Below are 21,157 nucleotides of genomic sequence, written 5' to 3'. Positions count from 1 at the left end.
CTTCCGCCGCAGCAACTCCAGCCCGCAACACCTCCTAGTCCTCACGCCTCCCACTCACTCACGCGAGAGGGTGGCACGCCTCTCGCGAGAAGAACCCCGCGCCAAAGCCCGCGCAAAAGTGGGTGGGCTTTTTTAAAAAGGAAAAAAGGAACAGGAAAAACCTTCCCACGTGCTCCAGGGCAGCTAGCAGGACCGCCCCGCGCATCATGTGACCACGCCCAGCTGCCCCTCCATTGGCCAGAATCCGCTGGGCCAGGGGAGCTTTAAACTCGAGGCTGACCTTCGAACCTGCTGCAGACGTCTTGCGCGCTTCCTGGTCCGTTACCTTGGAAACTGTTTAACCCTTTCCTCTGGCAAAATATCCAAGTCTTGGCTTTCTTTCTGCAGTTTTGGTTTAAGGCCCTGCCACCTTTCCTTCGTCCCCTTGGTTTTACCGCCTGGGGTCAGTTGGGCTCCCTCTTCGCCCCAGGCTAACTTTGCTTTCTTCTGATTCCCGGGGCCCTTCTCATAGCGGCAGCCCCACCAGATCGGACGGCCCAAGAAAGGCTCATTCTTTGGGATAGCTCCGCCCCTTCTCCCCAGCATCTCTAGGGAGGATCACTCACAGCGCACCAGGCCAACTGCCCTATCCTAACCTCAACAATTAGCATCAAGGGATCTCCGGGCCCTAGTGCTCACCCTTCCGTCGTTACGCGATATCGGAATCGGGAAGTAAAAGCATTGGTCACGGAGAAACCAAGCTCTAGATGAAAAGCTAATATGTAGAAACAAGGTAGAATCAGAAGGGCGAATCCAATGATGTTGCAGTGTCCTCGAAGACATCTATCCCTCAAGGGTGGAAATACCTGATAGATGAGAAAGACGTTTTTAAGTGTATCCTCATTATGAGTTTTGCCCTGGTTGGGAGAAAGGGGCAGGGAAGAAAGGGTATATTCGTATGTTCATTTCTTCATTTAACAAATTTTTGTTGAGCTCCTACATATGTTAGGCACTCCTCCAGGCTCTTGATTGAGCTGCCTCGAAGACAGATAAATCTACGTTCTAGGGAGCTTATGGGGGGGGAGGGGAGAAAAATGTCGTTAGTGTTAAGCTCTGTGCAGAGGAAATACAGTGAATGATGTGATGGTGATTGTGATGGGGTGACCCTTTTGAGGAGGAGACATTTAAGAAGTGGTTGGCTTAACAGGCATGCAAATATCAGAGGGAAGAGCATTCCAGGCAAAGGATACAGCTAATTCAAAGGCCCTAAATAGGGTTTGAGGGGGAAGGTATGAGAAAGTAAGAGGAAATAAGCTTGGAAATGTGCTTGGAGAAGTAAACAAGCATTGGTTACATCCTGTAGGGCTTTGTAAGCCAATAAAGGAATTAGGGAGTTTATTCTGAGTGCAGTGGAAAGCACTGGAGAGTTTTAAATAGGGGAGAGACACCTATGGTTTAATTTTTTTAAAGCTCTTCGCTGCGGAGAATGGATCTTAAGGAGACCACAGAGGAAGCAGGGAGATTAGGAGATTTGTAATCTATGTAAGAGAGACTCCTGAAAATTTTTAATTTCCAATGACCTTGACATTCCTATTCTAAAATCCATTAGGTCAGAGTCCTGGTTCTGTTTGCCTGTTTTGTTAAGAACATCTAGATATCCTTCAGTTACTGCTGTTTAATTACAGTTGGAGAAATAAATGGGAAATTTTGTTACTTGGGAAAATGAATGGCCCAAAAGGAAAGTCACCTTTGATTTGTTTTCCTCCATTTACAACACACAGATAACCACCTCTTCTGTCCAAAAGTCAGTTCTAAGAAAAACCAACATAAAATGATGTTCAATGCAGATATTTATTCCTAAGTATAAGATTTGAAAAGATAGAGGTTGAAGGCTAGAAAATGAAGATGTTTCACTAACAGAAACAGAAATCAGGAGACCTGAGTTCCAACTGGAAGAACTCATTAACTCAAGCAAATCAAAGTACCTTATCATCCTTGAATCTCAGCTTCCTCATACATAAAACAAGGCAATGAACTAACCTACACGCAAAGTGGTTAAGCCTGAATTACACTTTGGCATGCACACACCAGCAAGACGGAAGCTGAAAAGGGAAATGAAATGAATTTTTATAAAAACCTAACAGAGTCGTCAGCACATGCCAAATGAAATTGGAAGTGCGCGCGCACACACACACACACACACACACACACACACACACACACACACACACACACACACACACACACACACACCAGCTGAGGAACTATGAAACTGATTAATACAGATACCAGGAATGTTTCCCTAAGAAACCTTGGCCTTCTCAGAGTGTGAAAACGGAAGCATTGCCACCTGCTCAACCTCATACTCCCTTTCTCTGTAGCTATTTTGAACCTATGTAGTATTTAGTGAATAATGATGCACCTTTTCCTAATCAAGATTTAAGAACTAGAAAAGAAATGTTTAAAAGATCTGGAGCGATATTTTAAACTTAACACCTTGGTTTTAATGAAAATAAGATTTCAAGAAACATTGTATCTTTTTTTGAAATGAAAAGTGCTGAATGAGAAAAGGTATTATTTTAACACATTAAGATCATTCTTTTAAACTGCTGAAGGAACTGAGTACTCCTTTGAGTGCTGTTTGCAGTCCTTATAATGATTAACTGAAACAGCTGCTTGTTACTGCTAATTTAGATGAACAATGGGCTCAACTCTACCATTCTAACCTAAATTAAAACAGCCATAAATCCTCCCAAGTCACACTAGCAACACAGTCACTGTGGTGTCTCTTGCCAGCTACCATTATTTTGAATCCAACGAATGTAAAGTGAGAAGAAATTAGGGTTGAAATCCATTTCTACAGGTGTCCCTAGTTCCTGGATTGTTTTTATTTTCTTTTTTAACAGCTTTATTGAGCTGTAATCCACATACAATACAATTCACCCAGTTAAAATGTACAGTTCAGTGGTTTTGGTATAGTCCCAGAGTTGTGTAATCATCACCAAAATCTTATTTTAGAACAGTATTTTCCCCCACAACAGAACCCCCATACCCATTAGCAGTCAATCCTCCACCTTGTCCCCAGCCCTAAGCAATGACTAATCTATTTATGCGTTTATAAATTTGCCTATTCTGGAAATTTCATATTAACAAAATTATCCAATATGTGGTCTTTAGTGTCTCACTTCATTCACATAATGTTTTCAAAGGTCAACCCTGTTGTAGCATTTATCAGCACTTCATTTCTTTTTATTGCCCAATCGTGATTCCATTGTATAGATATAGCACATTTTATGTATCAACTTATCAGTTAATAGGTATTGGATTGTTTCCACTTTTTGCCTATCTGAATAATGCTGCTTTGAATATTTGTGTACAAGTTTTGTGTGGATGTTGCTTATTCTTTTTTAATACTTTAAAAAATAAAATATATCCAGTTTACAAAGTCCATTTTTTTTTTTTTCCCTAGCACAGCTACTTCTCTCCTAGCTTTGTCTTTTTTGCCTGCTGTTTGAAATATGTACACTCTATCCCCAGAGGGTTGGCATTTCTACTTGGGTAATTCACATCTGACCATGTCACTCCCCTGTTTAAAACCATTCAGTGGCTTATTATGGTTCGGCCCATGATCTTCCTAACTTTCTCCTCTGCTCTGGTATCATTCTCCTTCTTGGACAAGTCTTCCTTTCGGTTGCTTGAAATAGGGCCAGACCCTCCCTGCTTCAGGGCCTTCCCACAGGCTGTTCCTCCAGTAGTAATGTGCTTTTTCTCTCCATCCCCCCTTAGCCTCTGAATGCCCATGAATCCTTCAGCATCCTGCTCTACTCTCATTTCCTCAAGAACTCTTGTCCTAACTCCCCAGACTAAGTAAGATCCTCCTTATCTAGGACTCTCTACTTTTTCTTCAAAGCATTCATCAACTTACAATGATTCCTATTGGAGTAATTATTTGGTTAATGTCTGTCTCTATCCTCCGCTAGATAGTAGGATCCCTGAGCAAGAACCACATCTGTTTTTAGTTATACATGCCTGGTACATAGCGGGTGTTAGTAGTTATTCAATAGCTATTCAAAGGAAGGAAGGAAGGAAGGGAGGGAGAGAGGGAGGAAGAAAGAGAGAGAAAGAGAGAGAGAAAAAGGAGGAGGAGGGGGAGAGGGGGGAGGAGGGAGGGGAGAAGTAGGAGGAGAGAAGGAAGGAACAGGGAGGAGGAAGAGGAAAGGGAGAAAGGAAGGAAGGAAGAAAGGAAGGAAAGGAGTTCTGTTTTACCTCTTTTGCTAGAATTGAACTAAATTTTAGGCTCATGATGGAGGCTGTTGGGCCCACGGTGCCATCTCAGCAAACCAAACCTTAGAGAACTTTCATGTCCCTGTACATTGTCCACTAGACCAGAAACAGTATATCCAGTCCGCCAATCCCCAAATGCCAAGCCAACTCTGGACTTATTTCCTTGTTCCTTCTCTCCCCAAGCAAGATCAACTCTGTGGCCCCCCAATCAGATATTTTCTATTTTTCTTTTCCGTGTTCTTTATTCTTTATTCTATAAAAAGCTTCCTGGCTTCCACTCCATTTGGCAGTTCTCCAAATGGAGACCGTCTGCTTCATGAAGAGGTAGTTTATTTGTATCACCTAAATTGTTTTCTTTAATCTTTTTTTTTAACACCAGGAATCTTCAGTAAAGTCTTGATAAATGTTGTAAGCCCAGTCTGTGCGGTGGCAAAGGGAATTAGTAGAAAGCCTGTCCCATGCTTGAGATGGTGTAGCAGGGGACACACATGTCCCCTGCCCACGCTCCCTGCAGAAGGGGGTGTAGAGAGGGGAAGGCCAGTGGTGTACAGTGAAGCTGAGGCAGCAGAGTGACAAGTCAGAGAACACAGGCTGTGTCTAAGTGCACCTAACATTATGCCTAGGAAAGCCTCACACGTCCCCAGGACACATTCTAGTGGGCTAATTTCTAGCAATCAAGTTAGTAGCTGGTGGGGTCTCCTCCAAAGTAATTTTGCTATTTAATGGAAATGTTACTTTCATTTGTTTACATAGCCTGACGGAGCCAAGACGTTTGGTTTATCAGCGCATGAAAGAATTATGGTCCAGCACGGATGAATGATTTGTTCTTGATCACTGGGGGCACTAAATGTCATAGTTCTGACTAAAATTAGCTGGTTCAATCTGGTTCTACCTTTCCACAGAACTAGGCGTGCTGCACAAAGCTAGCTACTCATTGTCATCCTCCTAATGACCTTTTGACTACAAAGGATACAGGAAAAGATAATAGAGCAGACTACCTTTTCTGGTGGTTGCTTTACAAACATTATTTAGTAATAATAAACCAATGTAAAACATTTGGAAAGTGGGAAAATATGAAAATTATAATTTCATCAGCCATTTAAAAACAAAAATGCTTTTTAAATTTAAAAGGTGAAGTTTCTCATTCATGACTGTTTTACTAGCATGTATATTACACCACAGTCTGTTGTATCGTTTATAACTTATACTTACTTTACTCTTTTGTAGTGAGTCTCTTGAAGGATAAAACTCATCTTAACCATTCTTATAACATGATACGTAGTAATTTTTTTTTATCGAAGTAGAGTTGATTTACAATGCTGTGCCAATCTCTGCTGTACAGCAAAGTGACTCAGTTATACACAGACATTCTTTTTAAAATATTCTTTTCCATTATGGTTTATCCCAGTAATGTTTTCATATATATATATATTAGTGAATAATACAGGTGATAATTCAGAAGTGCCACTCCAAATTAGACATCTTGAATTAGCAAAATAAATTTGAGTACTATTATATATCCTACTCACATATAATAATTCTTCTGATTTAAAACATCATAGGTATAGCTAAATTACTAACTTAACTTCCAATATGTAAAATACAGCTATACCATCTTTTAAGAAAACATAATGTATATTGTTTGAAATTCAAAAACAAATAATCATGTCTAAATGTAATTACTTCATAAGACAGTTTTTAAAATATCAGTGCCTTTCTGATTTTAAATAGTTGGTATAGAGTTAATTATAAAATAGAAGAGCAAAGGTTCATAAAACACTTATGTTACAGACCTTTCTAATTCAGAGAAGCACAAATGTAATCAAGAATTTTTAAAGCATTTAGCATAATTAAATGGAAAAATAATTTACAAAAACATTTATGTACAACTTTTCAAAAATGTCGTTAGCAAAAGGTGAAATAGACTTCCTCTTCATATGAGCCAACAGCATATATGTTTACTACATAAAAAAAGATATTAGATGACTTACCCTGGATTAGGTATCTAAAGGGCAAGGGAAGTCCTTTGAATATTGTCATAACCTTATGACAAGAGAAAACAGATCCTAGAACAAGTTGTTCCTGGGACTATCATTCCTTGTTGCTTGGTTGCTTTGCTTTTCAAATGAAACATTAACTTAACATGAGCTAAGAGCATCTGTATTCATTAGTTAACTCACATGAAATTCAACAGAAATATCCTTATGTGATTAAATCTTTAAAAGTAGGTAATACTCATACATGCGAAATATGAATACTGCGTGCCTACTTCTGGCCCCAGAAGCATTAAACACTGTAGTAAAAATCTAGGCTGAAAAATCACAGAACTTTTAAGATACCCTGAATGCTTCCCAGGCTTTAAGAAATCCCTGTTCTTTGTGGGATTTTAAGCCATTAAATTGTGCTAGAGATGTCTAGTCTAGCCCCATTCTAGTTTTTTGTTTGTTCGTTTGCGGTACGCGGGCCTCTCACTGTTGTGGCCTCTCCCGTTGCGGAGCACAGGCTCCGGATGCGCAGGCTCAGCGGCCATGGCTCATGGGCCGAGCCGCTCCGCGGCATGTGGGATCTTCCCGGACCGGGGCACGAACCCGCGCCTCCTGCATCGGCAGGTGGACTCCCAACCACTGCGCCACCAGGGAAGCCCCCCCCCCCATACTAGTTTTGATCCCTATTTGTTTTGGATCCCCTGGGGTTGTCCTAGAACAGATTTGCTCTTCTTCCCAGCAATGAAACCTGTGAAATCAGCCAACCTTCCAGAGGATAACTAGGAGTCCTCATAGTCAGTTCTCATGAACTTCAAAGCAACCCACCATCTCTGCTTTACTGGCCTACATCACTTCATGGTTAGCACTATCCTCTTCCTCTGAAGGACGTGGCTACCGAAATATAAAAATGCAACCTTAGGCTACATGAATGCTAGTATGATGCTCAGAACAAAAGAGGTGGTGGCCCTACTCTACTCTAAGTTAGTCAAGTCCACACCTGCATTAACCAGTGAGATATGACCAGAGGTGAGGGGGTAAGAAAATATGTCATAGGTAAAATTTCACCTGTGTATTTCACTTGGAAAAGGGAAGATTCACAGGGATATAATAAACTGAAGTCGAAATACTGTCATACAAGAAATGTCTTAGACTTCCGTTCTTCCAGAGGGAAGGGAGTAGATCTGAGTTCAAATATAAAGCGGAAAATAATTAGCAGTGTCTTAGAATGCAATGGGTTATCTTTATAAACAGTGGATGTCAAATTTCTTGAGCTATGTGCAATTTTTTATTTTTATATCTTGTTTTTTTGTATTCTTTTTTTTCTTTTTTGGACTAAGTACTCACGTTGAGCTTCACTTCCTCATGCTCATGCAATTTATTTTTAAGACACGCTTTTTAGAGCCCAAATTGGTAAGGGCCTAATCTCTGACTTTGTCACATTTTGCTCTTATTTCTAAATTGATTTAAAAGTTCTTCCTTTTTAAAGCCTGTCCTTATCTCACATTTGATTGTGCAGGTTGCTATCCTTATCAGTTGCTGTAATAAGATTCTTACAAAGATCTTGTCTTCTCGAAACATCATGCCTAAAGGCAGGGCATAATGGGTGTAACAAGATTCCTACAGAGGTCCTGTTTTACACTCTAACCACCTGTAATTCTTGCTCTCTTTTTCAGATGGTCAGTAGCTATTCTGAAACTCCTGTATAAACTCTTGATGAAAATAAGATGTGCAATAAATAAAATATGATAGAATACCACACCACCTTTTGTGTATGGCTTGAGGAAATGTCATTCTTTTATGGGAAAGAGAAGTCAACATTTTACAAGGTACTACTTGGGCTTTAGTGTCAAACCCTGTGCCCTGCCAACTTCAATATTAGTCTGAATTTTTTATAACTGTTCTTAATTATCATGAACATTTCTTGCTCACTTTACGTGATTCTAAGAATTCAGCTAAGTTCCAAGTGGAAAAAATGTCCTCAGCTGATGTCTGCCAAAATATACATCATCCTATTCGATTCTGGATCATTATTACCTCTCCACACCAGCATCCTCTGAAGTGCTTGCATTTCTACCTGGTCTCTCCCGAAAAAGTCAATGCAGCGTTCTGCTACAGCATCCCTTCATTAAAACACGACCGGACAATGCCATTTTGCAAACAGAGAGCTCTTTCTGCAGACATAATTGATTCTCAGATACCATTCGGAATCTGTACACCAGTCCCTTCTGCCAGGACGCGGCAAACGCTTCCTCTCCTTGTTTTTAACAATCTGATTCACCACCTCCCCTGGGGACAGGGTTTTGTGACACCACAATGTTCCGTCCTCTGATCCAGCCTGTATTCCACCTCCTGTCCCTCCTCCTGAAATGGCAATAATATATGAAGAGACCAAGCAAATCCTCCACCTGCCCTCAGGGAGAAGTCTCTCTCAAATTACCTGCAAGCCATAGAAGATTGTCATGAATCCTGCCCTCTGTTCATTTGTTCACCACCTCGGCCAACTTGGGTTCTACTTTCCTTGACTCACGACTTCTAATACCTGCAGGTCAAAAAGTGAAAGTTACAGGATGTAATGATGTACAAGATATACATAAGAACAAACACCTGCTGGAGGAAGCCAAAGGCTTTCTGTGCCCCATGCCAAGCATTCAGTTTCCCTGGGCCACCTTCATGATGGATTTCCTCATTAAACACCCTGCCTCTCAGTGATATAACACCAACTTCATGGCTGTTCCAATAACAAGTGGCTCACTTCCACCTATGCCAGGAGCCACTGGGATACTCATATTGGTCATGTTTTACCTCTATAAAGGCATCAACAAAATTGCTCCAGTCTGAGGACCACTCCGTCCCCCCCAGGCCCCAGTATTTATATGCAGGGTCACTTTACATCCTGTTTTTGCCTGATACAATCATACACAATCCTGGTATAATCACAGTTTTTGCTGTTATTAATGCCTCTTTTCTTTCTCAAAAAAATCTGTTTGTAAACTAAATTATAATGACATCCTATTTATATCCTGCCTTAGACAGACCCTTTTTTACCTGCCAGGTCAAAATGGACCTGTCTCGGATACCACCCCAGACTGCTAGCCAGACAGAAATAACCAGCCAGACCTAAAGCTATATCTGCAGCCTCACTCTTCCCACTACCAAGGTAACTAATTGGTCATTTCTCCTTCCCACCATCTAAATTGTTTATTTAAATGTCATCCACACTTACCTCAGAATATCAAATATACATGAACTACATTTTCTAACCAAGGTACTTCTTGGATTTATTCCTCTTTGTCAGTGTTTGTAGCTATAGAATATGTTGAGGAATTCTAAGCCACAAAGGGTAACTGACAAGCTTTCTCAGGGAAGCCAAAGTGACCTTCAAATGTTATGTCAGCAGTGGTACCCAGGGGCAACCCTATTGCATGTTACTAATCTCAATAACATCCTGGTAATTTCACTCCTTACAACCTTTCACAAAGCTACATGGCACCCTTCTCATCTTCTCAGCATTAAGCCTATCATATTGGTGACCTACAACTACAGCTCCTAAATGCTCTCAAATTCTACAACTCTCAAATCAAACAGCCTCTCCCTTATCCTGCCAAATTCAAGTCCCACCCTTCACACTAATAAAAGATATTTAGGAATACATAGTTCATGTCATACCAGATTCTTGGATGCACTGGAAAAAACTCCAGTACTTCAATAAATGGTATACAAGCAGAAGACCAGAGCTGAGAGCCTACCATCTCATCTCTGCTTGTCATTTGGAGTCTTTGGTCACTGCCCTACACAGAAGATGCAGAATCCTATAATGCTGAGATGTCTACTGCCATCTGGTGTCTAGAAGACTAATTAGTCCACTTGGAGGAAGTGGCATCACCTCCTATCCCCAAAGGTCTGACTCCCCCTGAGAACTCCTGAAAAGACATTTGGCAGGAAGCCTCCATAGGATAAATTTTTCTCCACACTGACTCTGCCTAGCTCCTGCTTCACCCATTATCTTTGCCTCTATGCAACCTACTTGACAGCTGTGCTACTTGAAGGCAGACAGGGACTGTGTGTTGTTTATAATTGATGTTTCCTCTGTCACAGAATTAGGCAATAGGCATCGTTTGGGCAGCAGACTCATCTCTGCTGCCCCACTCTATCTTTTAGCCCTCTCTTTTCATACGCTGGTCTGGAGGCTTGGTGCGAGGAATGGCAACAAAAAGTGGAGCTCTGGGATCAGAGTTAGTAGCCTTGAGGATAGTGGAGCTCCAGGGTGCGGGTGATCCAGTTGCTAATGAGTCTAAATCAGGCATGAGCTGTAGTAGTCTCTAAAAGTTCAATAAACAGAGAGGTCTTAGAAGAAGAAACGTAGGTAGAGCCAAAGAGGAATCTTCAGAGAGCAGAAAGACCACACTGTTCAAATGCAGGGCTATTCAGGAGATCTAAGGCAAAGGGTTGCTGACATGTTGTATTTCACAAGGCAAGTAGCTTGGAAGCATGCCATCCTGGGTGTACGCTTAAAGGACTCATGATGCCCCAGTCATCTCTAAGACAGCATTATATTTCCAAGAAATATAGACATATTATAGACCTTTAGGTCTAAGGAGTGAGGGAAGGTTAAGAGAGACAGCTGTGTCCTAATAAGTGGTTTTTATTTTGAAGGCCTGGATCTCAAGAGCATTTAATTTGATCAGTCTGACACAGGTTAGGAAGGAAGTCTGAAAGCTTAGCAAGTACTGAGAGCTGTGAATTTTCATCACTCTTAGCTGGGCTATCTATTACACTCATCCACTAGATTGGGACAGGTTTTAGACAACAGAGCTGGGTGGAAATCCAATCTGGAACTCAGAGTTCCATATCCCCAAAATAGTTCATGAATGCAGCAGGTGTCAAAGGATCTAACAACGAGTATAAGAGGTTATCCAAAAAGTGGACAAATCCAAGCTCAGGGAACCTAGGCTCCGGAGACACTCAGAAATCCAGGCTGACAGCTGGCAGGAACTAAGAATGTGTATCAACAAATAAAATAATCTCTATCCATATGGGTGCAGAAGTAGGACATCAGTTGAGGAAGAGAAATGGCCCAAACAAGGGAAGCTTACGTTCCTGGATCAACTCCTCAGTTACCAAGGACCTCAGGTTCAATGAAAAGAGAGGAATCAATCGTATGAATCAGCAACCAAGTTATTAAATGGAGACATAAGATCAGAGTGAACAGAAGTTTTGAAGTTAGGATAAATCCTAGAACCTGGTTCAGGTTGTTTTGCCAGGAGAATATGGAGGTAGATGATGGGAACTATAGTTTTAAATTATGAAACATTTAAAATAATAAAATAAACTAAAGGTAATATAACAGATTTTTTTTAAAGTAAAATGTTCCAGGTACAGTTAAAGCTTTATTCTCACTGTGCTTTCTCCTTCCCTTCCATAGGAAACCACCAACCTGAAATTGATGCATATCATTACCACAAATGTTTTTATACTTTTACTATATGAATTCATAAACAATATATGCTATTTGAGTGTTTAAATTTTTACATAAACGGTATCATGTGGTGTGTACATATTTGGCAATCTGCTTATTCTTTCACTCAACACTAAAAAATCCAACATACTGATTGATGCATGTTTATGCGATTCATTGATTTGTATTAATAGACACGTTTATTTATGCATTCTCCTTTTATTAAATGTCTCTATTTTTCATTAATACAATCTTGCAATACACATTCTCGTACATATCTTTGTGCCCATATGTACATACCTAGGAATGGAATCGTTTGGTCATAGACCAGAGGTATCTTCAACTATTAAGGTACTACCAAATAGGTCTCCAGGTGGTTGTACTGATTTACATTTCCATTTGCAGGGTGTACGAATTCCCATTTTCTTTTATCCTTGCCAAAACCTGTGTTATCACACAGTTTTACCAACCTGAGGGGTCTAAAATGATATCTCATTTCCCTGCATTTTTATGACTACAGTATTATTGAGCATATTTTTAGATGTCTGTTGATATTGCTTATTCTGAATTCCTTTGATGGAAGTTGCCTGTTCGTACAATTTGCCCATTTTTCTAATGGACTGTTTGCTTTCTGAAAATCATTTTATGTGAATTTTTACAGAAGTCAAAGCATCATATGAAAAGATCATTAGTCATTAAATAAATGCAGAGTAAAGTCACAATGAGATAACCTCACCTACTAGAACTTACCTATTAGAACCGCCTTAAAAACTGACAATACCGGGACTTCCCTGGTGGTACAGTGGTTAGGACTCCAAGCTCCCAATGCAGGGGGCCCAGGTTCAATCCCTGGTCGGGGAACTAGATCCCACATGCATGCCAAAACTAAGAGTTCACATGCTGCAATTAAGGAGCCCGCCTGCTGCAACTAAGACCCGGCACAACCAAAAAAAAAAAAAAAAAAAAAAAACCTGACAATACCAAGTATGATAAGGACAGGAGCAACAGGTACAAATACTCATTCATCAATGGTGGTATTGAAAATGGCACAGCAATTTGGAAAACCGTTTGGTAGTTTATTATAAAGTAGATATAGAGGCATATATCTACCATATGCCTCAGCAATCCTATGGTGTTTACCTGAAGGAAAGGAAGATACATGTTCATAGAAAACCTGTACACAATTTTTTATGGTGGTTGTATTCATAATCACCCCAATCTGGCAACATCCCAATTTCCTTCAACAGGTGAATGGATAAACAAACTGGTAAACCCATATAGTGGACTCCTACTCAACAATAAAAAGGAAAAACTACTGATATAAGCAATGAGATGGATGATCTCAAAATATTTTTATGCTAAATGAAGGAAGCCAGACTCTAAAAGCTATATACATATGATTCCATTTAAATGACATTTTGGAAAGGGCAAAAATATACAGAGAAATATAGATCAATGATTGCCACAAGCTGTGGGAGGGGGGATGGGTTGACTGGAAACAGGCCTTACAGAACTTTTTTGCAGATCAAACAAATATTCTCTACTTTAATAATAGAGCTGATTGCACAACTCTATGCATTTGTCAAGATTCATAGGACTGTACGGAATAGGATGAGTTTTCCTGTTTGAAAATTATATCTCAATAAACCTGACTGCTTGACATATATACACTAATATGTTTTAAATGGATAACTAATAAGAACCCAGTGTATAAAAAAATAAATAAAATTCAAAACCTCAATAAACCTGACTTAAAAATAAAATAAGTGATTTATAAGATATATGTATATATATTATATATACATGTATGATATGTGCTTATATATCATATATACATTTGTGTATATATATAATAGATACTAATCCATGGTAGTTTTTATGTTGGAAAGTATTTTTTCCAGTCTGTGGTCTTTTAACTTTTGTATGTTGTTTACTATTGAACAGAAACTTAACATTTTTATTCAGTGAGATTTTGAATCCTTTTTAAAAAATGGGCTACGCTTTTTATGCCTTACTTAAAATAATCCTTCCATAGCCCAACAACACAAAATATTCTCTTATAATTTCCATTTTTTTGGTAACATCTTTATTGGAGTATAATCACTTTACAATGTTGTGTTAGTTTCTGCCGTGTAACAAAGTGAATCAGCTATACATATACATATACCCCCATATCTCCTCCCTCTTGCTTCTCCCTCCCAACCTCCTTATCCCACCCCTCTAGGTGGTCGCAAAGCATGGAGCTGATCTCCCTGTGCTATGCAGCTGCTTCCCACTAGCTATCTCTTTTACATTTGGTAGTGTATATATGTCAGTGCCACTCTCTCACTTCATCCCAGCTTACCCTTCCCCCTCCCCGTGTCCTCAAGTCCATTCTCTAGTCTACAGTATTAGTATTACAATTTTTTATAGTAGTCTTGAGATGTTTAGTATTCTTATTGTCAGCTTAATGGGCATTGGCTTCTGTCCTTTAATTGGTTGTCACTTTTGCTGAATTTCTGCAGGGATATGTATTGAACAAATTATAAGAGGTAAGTTTTATGCTCTGTTGCATATTTCTTGTTATTAATTTCCAACTTAACTGCCCTGTGGTTGAGTCCCTAGTTTGTATGACCTGGGTTCTTTAAATTTGTTGACAATTGCTTGAAGCCCAGAAATCAGCCTTTCAAGCTCTAGTTTATTTTCTGTAAACTAGGGGCTGAGTGGAGAGGTTAGATCAGATCAGTGATTCCTAACCTTGGTCAAAGGTAAGAGTCATCCAGGGAGGGTGATCAAAATGGTGCCCTGACCCCTTCCCCAGAGATTCTACTTCCATAGGTCCTGGACACTTTTTAACATGCTTTTCAGATGATTCTTGGGAAGTCAGCTGAGCGTTGGAAACTGTTGAACCAAGGTTGCATTTTTAAAACTGTAGAACTATGGGCTGTGACCTGTTAGTGCAGTGGTTGGGCTGCCGTCTGTTTTTGTAAATAACATTCTATTAGAACACAGTCATGCCCATTATTTACATGTTGTCTGTGGCTGTTTTCCTGCTGCAGTGGCAGCATTGAGTAGAACTGGAAAAGCCCACATGGCCCACAAAGCCCCAAGTATTTACTACTTGGCTTTTTACAGAAAAAGTTTGCTGACCCTTTCATTTGCAGGCTATAAAATCACTTTAATAGGTTGCAATCGGTATTTAAAAAAACAAAATAGAAAATATTAAAACACATTGCATGTGCATAAGTGCTGCTTTGTTAAACTTAATATGTAAACATATATGTTTATACATATATATGCACACACACATATGTATATATTTGTATATACGGGGAAAAAACGTATCTCTCACTGTGAGTAGCAGTCAAAAAAGCTAAAAAAACCCTAAACGGTAAGATCTTTGGTCCCTTCCCTTTGCGGACCTTCTCTCAGTTGCTAGGGCGCTATGGCAGCGTGGATTGGGGTGGGAGGGAGGTCTAGGGGGGAGAGGAGACATGCAGAGAATGTGCTTTACTGACACCACGCTTCTAGGGGCTGTGTCCTACTTAGTAAGTCAGTGTCTCTCCTTTAAGGAAAGGTAGTGCTCAATGCCCATATTTATCCATAATGTCATTGCCAGAAGTAGGACCAACCTGAGTCGTGTGAGGGTGTGAGGACATTTCAAATGGGACTAATACTAAACTTACAGGGTTGTGATGAGGATTAAATGTACATAGAGTGTCTCAAACTAAGAAGTGCTATACAATGCCAGGACGCTACAATTTTTCATCTGTAGCCTCTCTTTCTTGTGGTTGGAATCCACACCCCAGCCATAGACAAGTTCCAGGATGTTACCAACCATAGCACTGATTGTCACATTTTGTGAATGTACCAGCGGTGGCACAAGGACTGAGGGAGACAAATATCAAGGCTAGAGCTAGGGAAGGAAAGATAGAGTCAGATTCTTGGACTACTGTGACAATTCTTATTTCTAAAATAATAATAATAATAATAATGCAGAGAAATCTACTGTATTTAGATTTCCCAGTGAAAATTTAATTTCCTAGCACTATTCCGTGGTCTGAATGTTTGTTGAAATCCTAACCCCCCAAGGTGATGATATTAGGCAGTGGAGCCTTTTGGAGGTGACTAGGTCATGAGGGCTATGCCCTCATCAGTGGGATTAGTGCCTCCCTCATATAAAAGACTCCAGAGAGCTTCCTGGCCTCTTCCAACATATGAGGACAGAGGGAGAAGATGGTCCTCTGTGAACCAGAAAACGGGCTCTCACCAGACACAGAATTTCCCAGTACCTTGATCTTGGACGTCTCAACATCCAGAACTGTAAGAAATAAATTTGTGTTGTTTAAAATCCACCCAGTCTATGGTATTCTGTGACAGCAGCCCGAATGGACAAAGACAGACGATAAACTGTTAGCTGCCAGGATTAGGGAATTGACCTTCTGATTAATCAAGAATTATGGCTATATAAACAAATGACTAAAGAATTATTACAGAATAACATATAATTTGCCTTTTAAAGTATAAGTAATTTAATACGGTGACTCAGAAAGTCCTTCAGAATCAGGCAGTGTCTCAGGGTCACCATGGAGATGCATAAAAGTTTTGGTTACTAGTGACTTGTTTTTAAAAGGAAGCTGTATAACAAGCTTTTTTTGGAGTTCAAACTCTGATTCATTTGTTTCCTAATTTGGTTAGGATTCTGCATAGTTTTCCTTTATATATAGTCAACTGCAGAATTGAAGGGGACCCCAAGATGTTCTGGTCCTATGGTGAAAACATTTTCTTCCTTACACAGAGTTCACATTCTCTCAGCCTCTGTTTGAACCCTTCTCTCAAAGGGGAACTCATTCAATGAGACAGTCCAGGGCATCTTTGGATATCATAGTTTTTCCTGTCAATTTCACTTGCTTGTCTCATTTAAAAGTATCCATCAATAGATGAATGGATAATAGTATGTGTGTGTATACACACACACACACACACACACAATGGAATACTACTCAGCCATAAGGGAGAATGAAATTTTGCCATTTGCAGAAACATGGATGGGACTTGGAGGTCATTATGCTAAGTGAAATAAGCCAGACAGAGAAAGACAAATACTCTTTGATATCACTTATATGTGAAATCTAAAAAATACAACAAACTAGTGAATATAACAAAAAAGAAGCAGACTCAACCTAGTGGTTACCAGTGGGGAGAAGGAAGGTGCAATACAGGGGTGGGGGGAGTGGGAGGTACAAACTACAAGGATGTATTGTAATAGGCTACAAGGATGTACTGTAAAACATGGGGATATAGCCAATATTTTGTAATAACTGTAAACGGAGCGGAACCTTTAAACGTTGTATAAAACTTGAAAAAAATTTTTTTTAATCTCAAAAATAAGGATGAGCAATCAACATACCTACATCTTACAGAACACACTAAGAACCAATATTTTGTAATAGCTGTAAATGGAACATAACCTTTAAAAATTGTATAAAAATATAAAAAATTTAAAAAGAACTTATGCAAGTCCAACTCCCCGCAATGGTCCCTCAAATACTTAAATCAATTCTACGTACAACCTCATCTCCTCCCACCTCTACCCCCTTTCCCCAACCCTAAAGTTTCTCTTTTTCAAGCTAAGAATCCTCCAGTCCCTCAACTAATCCTCCTGGGGCAGCGTCTTGCCCCACTTTCCACTGAATGTAATAAAGATTGCTGTTCTTAAAGAAGAGTGCCTTATTAGACTAAGTGGCCACTTAAGAAACTGTTAGCTCTCAGCTCCCAGTACACACTTTGATCGTCTGCTCTGCGATGCTGGGGTTAAGGCTCTTGCAATACAAATGGCATTGCTCCCTGCCAGCTGGTTTTCTACCCGCTCTGCCAATGGGCTACACAAGAGGGAAATTGGAAAGTGGGAGGGGAAAAGGCTTACTCTTCCTGTTTTGTTCACTGTTGCTGCCGGCGTCACCTGGGTGCCAGTTCTCACTCTGGAAGGGCAGTAGGTCCCATTCTCCAGCCTAGAACCAGCTTCATCACACCCATCTCCCAGAAGCACCATCTGGAAAGCAACCCCTCCTCCAAGGTATGAGTCCTAGATCTGTGGAGCCCCTTTTCTGAGTCCCTGGGGTCTTTCAGGACAACTTCATCTTTTTCTTTTTTTTTTTTCTTGTGGCCTCTGCGCAGCTTGCAGGATCTTGGCAGTTCCCCGACCAGGGATCAAACCTCTGTTCCCTGAAGTGGAAGCACCGACTCCTAACCACTGTACCGCCAGGGAATTCCCATAACTTCATCTTCTCTAATGGCTTCAAGCCACCAGATGAGGCTCCCAGATCTGTATTTCTTTCCCATGCCTCTCTCCAACATTGTCATGTATCTTATGGACATCCTACAGTCGTCTTAAACCCATGGATGCCCGAATATGAATTTGACCAAGGTACTTTCCTTTTCAGTTGGTAGAAACCTGGAATTCTTCTTTCCTTTTTGTTCTTCCACCGCCAGTCTCCAAGCGCAGGCCATTTCATCTCAGTGTTTCTCAGATCTGTTCCCTCCTTTCCAGTTCCACTAAAACTGCCCTAAAGAAGTCCCTCAGGGCTTCCCTGGTGGCGCAGTGGTTGAGAGTCCGCCTGCCGATGCAGGGGACACGGGTTCGTGCCCCGGTCCGGGAAATCCCGCAAGCTGCGGAGCGGCTGGGCCCGTGAGCCATGGCCGCTGAGCCTGCGCGTCCGGAGCCTGTGCTCCTCAACGGGAGAGGCCACAGCAGTGAGAGGCCCGCGTACCGCAAAAAAAAAAAAAAAAAAAAAAAAAAAGAAGTCCCTCATTATCTGTTTCTTAGACCTCCAGCTGATCTTCCTGTCCTTAGTCCTCTGCAGGTCAATTCCACCCACGGAGGTCAAATCTGATTGCACTGTTCTGCCCTCACCTACGCAAGTTCCATCTCCGGTCTCTTGCTGTACTCCTTTCATGCTTCAGCAACACTGAGCTGTACCCACCATGCTGTTTCGCTGTCTTCTGCTGCACTGTCACCCCTGCATCACACACACTTACTTTGCCTGGCTAACTGCTTGAAGACTCAACTCAAGGTCACGTATCCAGGAAGGGGCCCCTAAACCTCCTCGAAATCCTCCCTTCCTCTCTGCTCCCCCCATACTTGGTTGCAGATTTTCATCACTGCACATAACACTCTGTGTTACAATAAGCTTTCTTTCTCACTAGACAGGACTATTCATAGATCACTTCCGCTGGAAACAACACCTGTCACATATTTGGTTCTTAACAAGTGTTTATTGGTGAACTTCAAGAACTCATTAAGGATAAATCGAATTATGTTTTTACCATGAATTCCCCCACCGGGCGGGATATTACTCAGCAATAAAAAGAAACAAACTATTGATACATGCAACAACCGGATGAATCTCAGGAAATTAGACTGAGTGAAATAAAGAAGTCACACCCTGTATGATTCCATTAATATAACATTCTTGAAATGACAAGATTATAAAATTGGAGATGGATTAATGGTTTCCCAGGGTTAAGGGTGGGAAGTGGAGGTGGGAGGGCAGTAGGTGTGGTCATAAAAGGGCAACACGAGGTATCTTTGTTATGGGTCCATGTGATGAGAAAATGTTTCAGCATCTTGACTGTGTCAGTGTCAATATCCTGGTTGCAATATTGTACTATATATAGGCTTGCAAGATGTCATCACCAGGGAGAAATGGGTAAAGGGTACACAGGATCTCTCTCTCTCTCTCTCTGTTATTTTTTTACAACTATATGTGAATCTACAATTATCTCAAAATAAAAGGTTTAATTTTAAAAAAAAGAGGGATTCCAACCAAAAAGAATGGAGACTTCACACATTGTCCAAATGCATTCTTTTTATTTGAGAAGGACGATCTCAAGGCAGTGCCCTTTGGAAAAGGCATCTCTCATCATCATGTACATCGAGATCAACCATTACTCTCGGCAAAGTACAAAAATACACGCATCAGTGACTTTCATACAATAAATACATAATCATGCATCCCACAATAAAAGGCACAGAAACCTTAGTAGTCATAAAAATTACTAGCTACATTAACAAAGCCACCCAAATTATCAGTATAAGGAACTGTAACAATATATTCCAAAGGTGAAAACACATAAAACATCTTTAAAATAGTATGCAATAAATATCTCAATTGTATATATTTTAAAAATTATGCCATTGTAAACAGCATGTAAACAAACAAAACTCACGTTTTCTTACCATTATTAAAAGTCATTAGAGCTAAAGTTATAACCTCTGCTCTGTCAGGTATATTTCACTGGCAAGTGTACTAAGCAGTTTAAAGTTTCACTCTTTTCTGCAGCAAACAGAGCCCACTGTGTAATAAATAGATAGGATCTCCATCTTTCAGATACAAGTTTCAAAACAGACTACCAAAATGTAGTAAATTCTTATCTATAAATAATATGGCAAAGGCTAGATCCCAACTATCTTCTGCAATGCAAGGGACAAAAGGAACAATATTGTTAGGTTTTCAACATGATGATAAATAGGAGGTAAATCACGACTGATTATCTTTTTAAAAAATATTTATGTGGTTGCGACGGGTGTTAGTTGCAGCACATGGGCTCCTTAGTTGTGGCATGTGAACTCTTAGTTGCAGCATGCGTGTGGGATCTAGTTCTCTGACCAGGGATGGAACCTGGGCCCCTTGCATTGGGAGCTCAGAGTCTTAACCACTGTGCCACCAAGGAAGTCCCATGACTGATTATTGAAAGGTAGAATGAATGTGCTGAATATGACGGTCAAGTGTCCAGCCTTCTGAGCCTCTTTCTTTTGTGGTCCTTTTACAACATCGAACGAAGAGTAAAGCTCTATCAAACTAAGAATTTCCTTTTGCTAGAGAACATAGAAATGGTTGATACTTTATACTGATGGAAAACGGTGACTTCCAAATATGCCTATCAAAATGTAAATGTACATACAAGTAAGGTTTTTTCCATACTTATCGACAATAGTTTTTTCCTTCTCATAAAGGAACCCAATTGCCTAACCATCAATAAATATTCAGAGAAGTTAATTTTTTATAACTCACATATTTTTGTTTTGTTTCATCTATATATCAGTGCATTGTGGCACAAAAATACCAGTAGTAGATTTACTATATGCTTAGATAAGTATGCTACCTGTTACGTAGTATTACTCCCTACTCCCCATTAAAAATAACTGAGGTGGAAACATCAACCCATAACTTCAAGTAGAGCCTTTGAAGTATACCAGAAAGCACTATTTACTTTTTCCCTCTACTGTGGGTTCCCAATGTATACTTCATATAGTTTGGTGTGTGTGTCATTAATGAGGATATATGCCTTCCTAAAATGGACTGAAAATTGAACTTGTGTCCTACAAACTCATTAGTCACTTGGATCACACATAGCACCTATGGTTGTGGAAATGGGGTTCTATAGGATTGATGAAAGATGTACTTGACAAGTG

Source organism: Grampus griseus (genome assembly GCF_964374135.1).
Source record: "Grampus griseus genome assembly, chromosome: 18".
Lineage (NCBI taxonomy): Eukaryota > Metazoa > Chordata > Mammalia > Artiodactyla > Delphinidae > Grampus > Grampus griseus.
Note: the sequence above shows the minus strand (reverse complement) of the source record.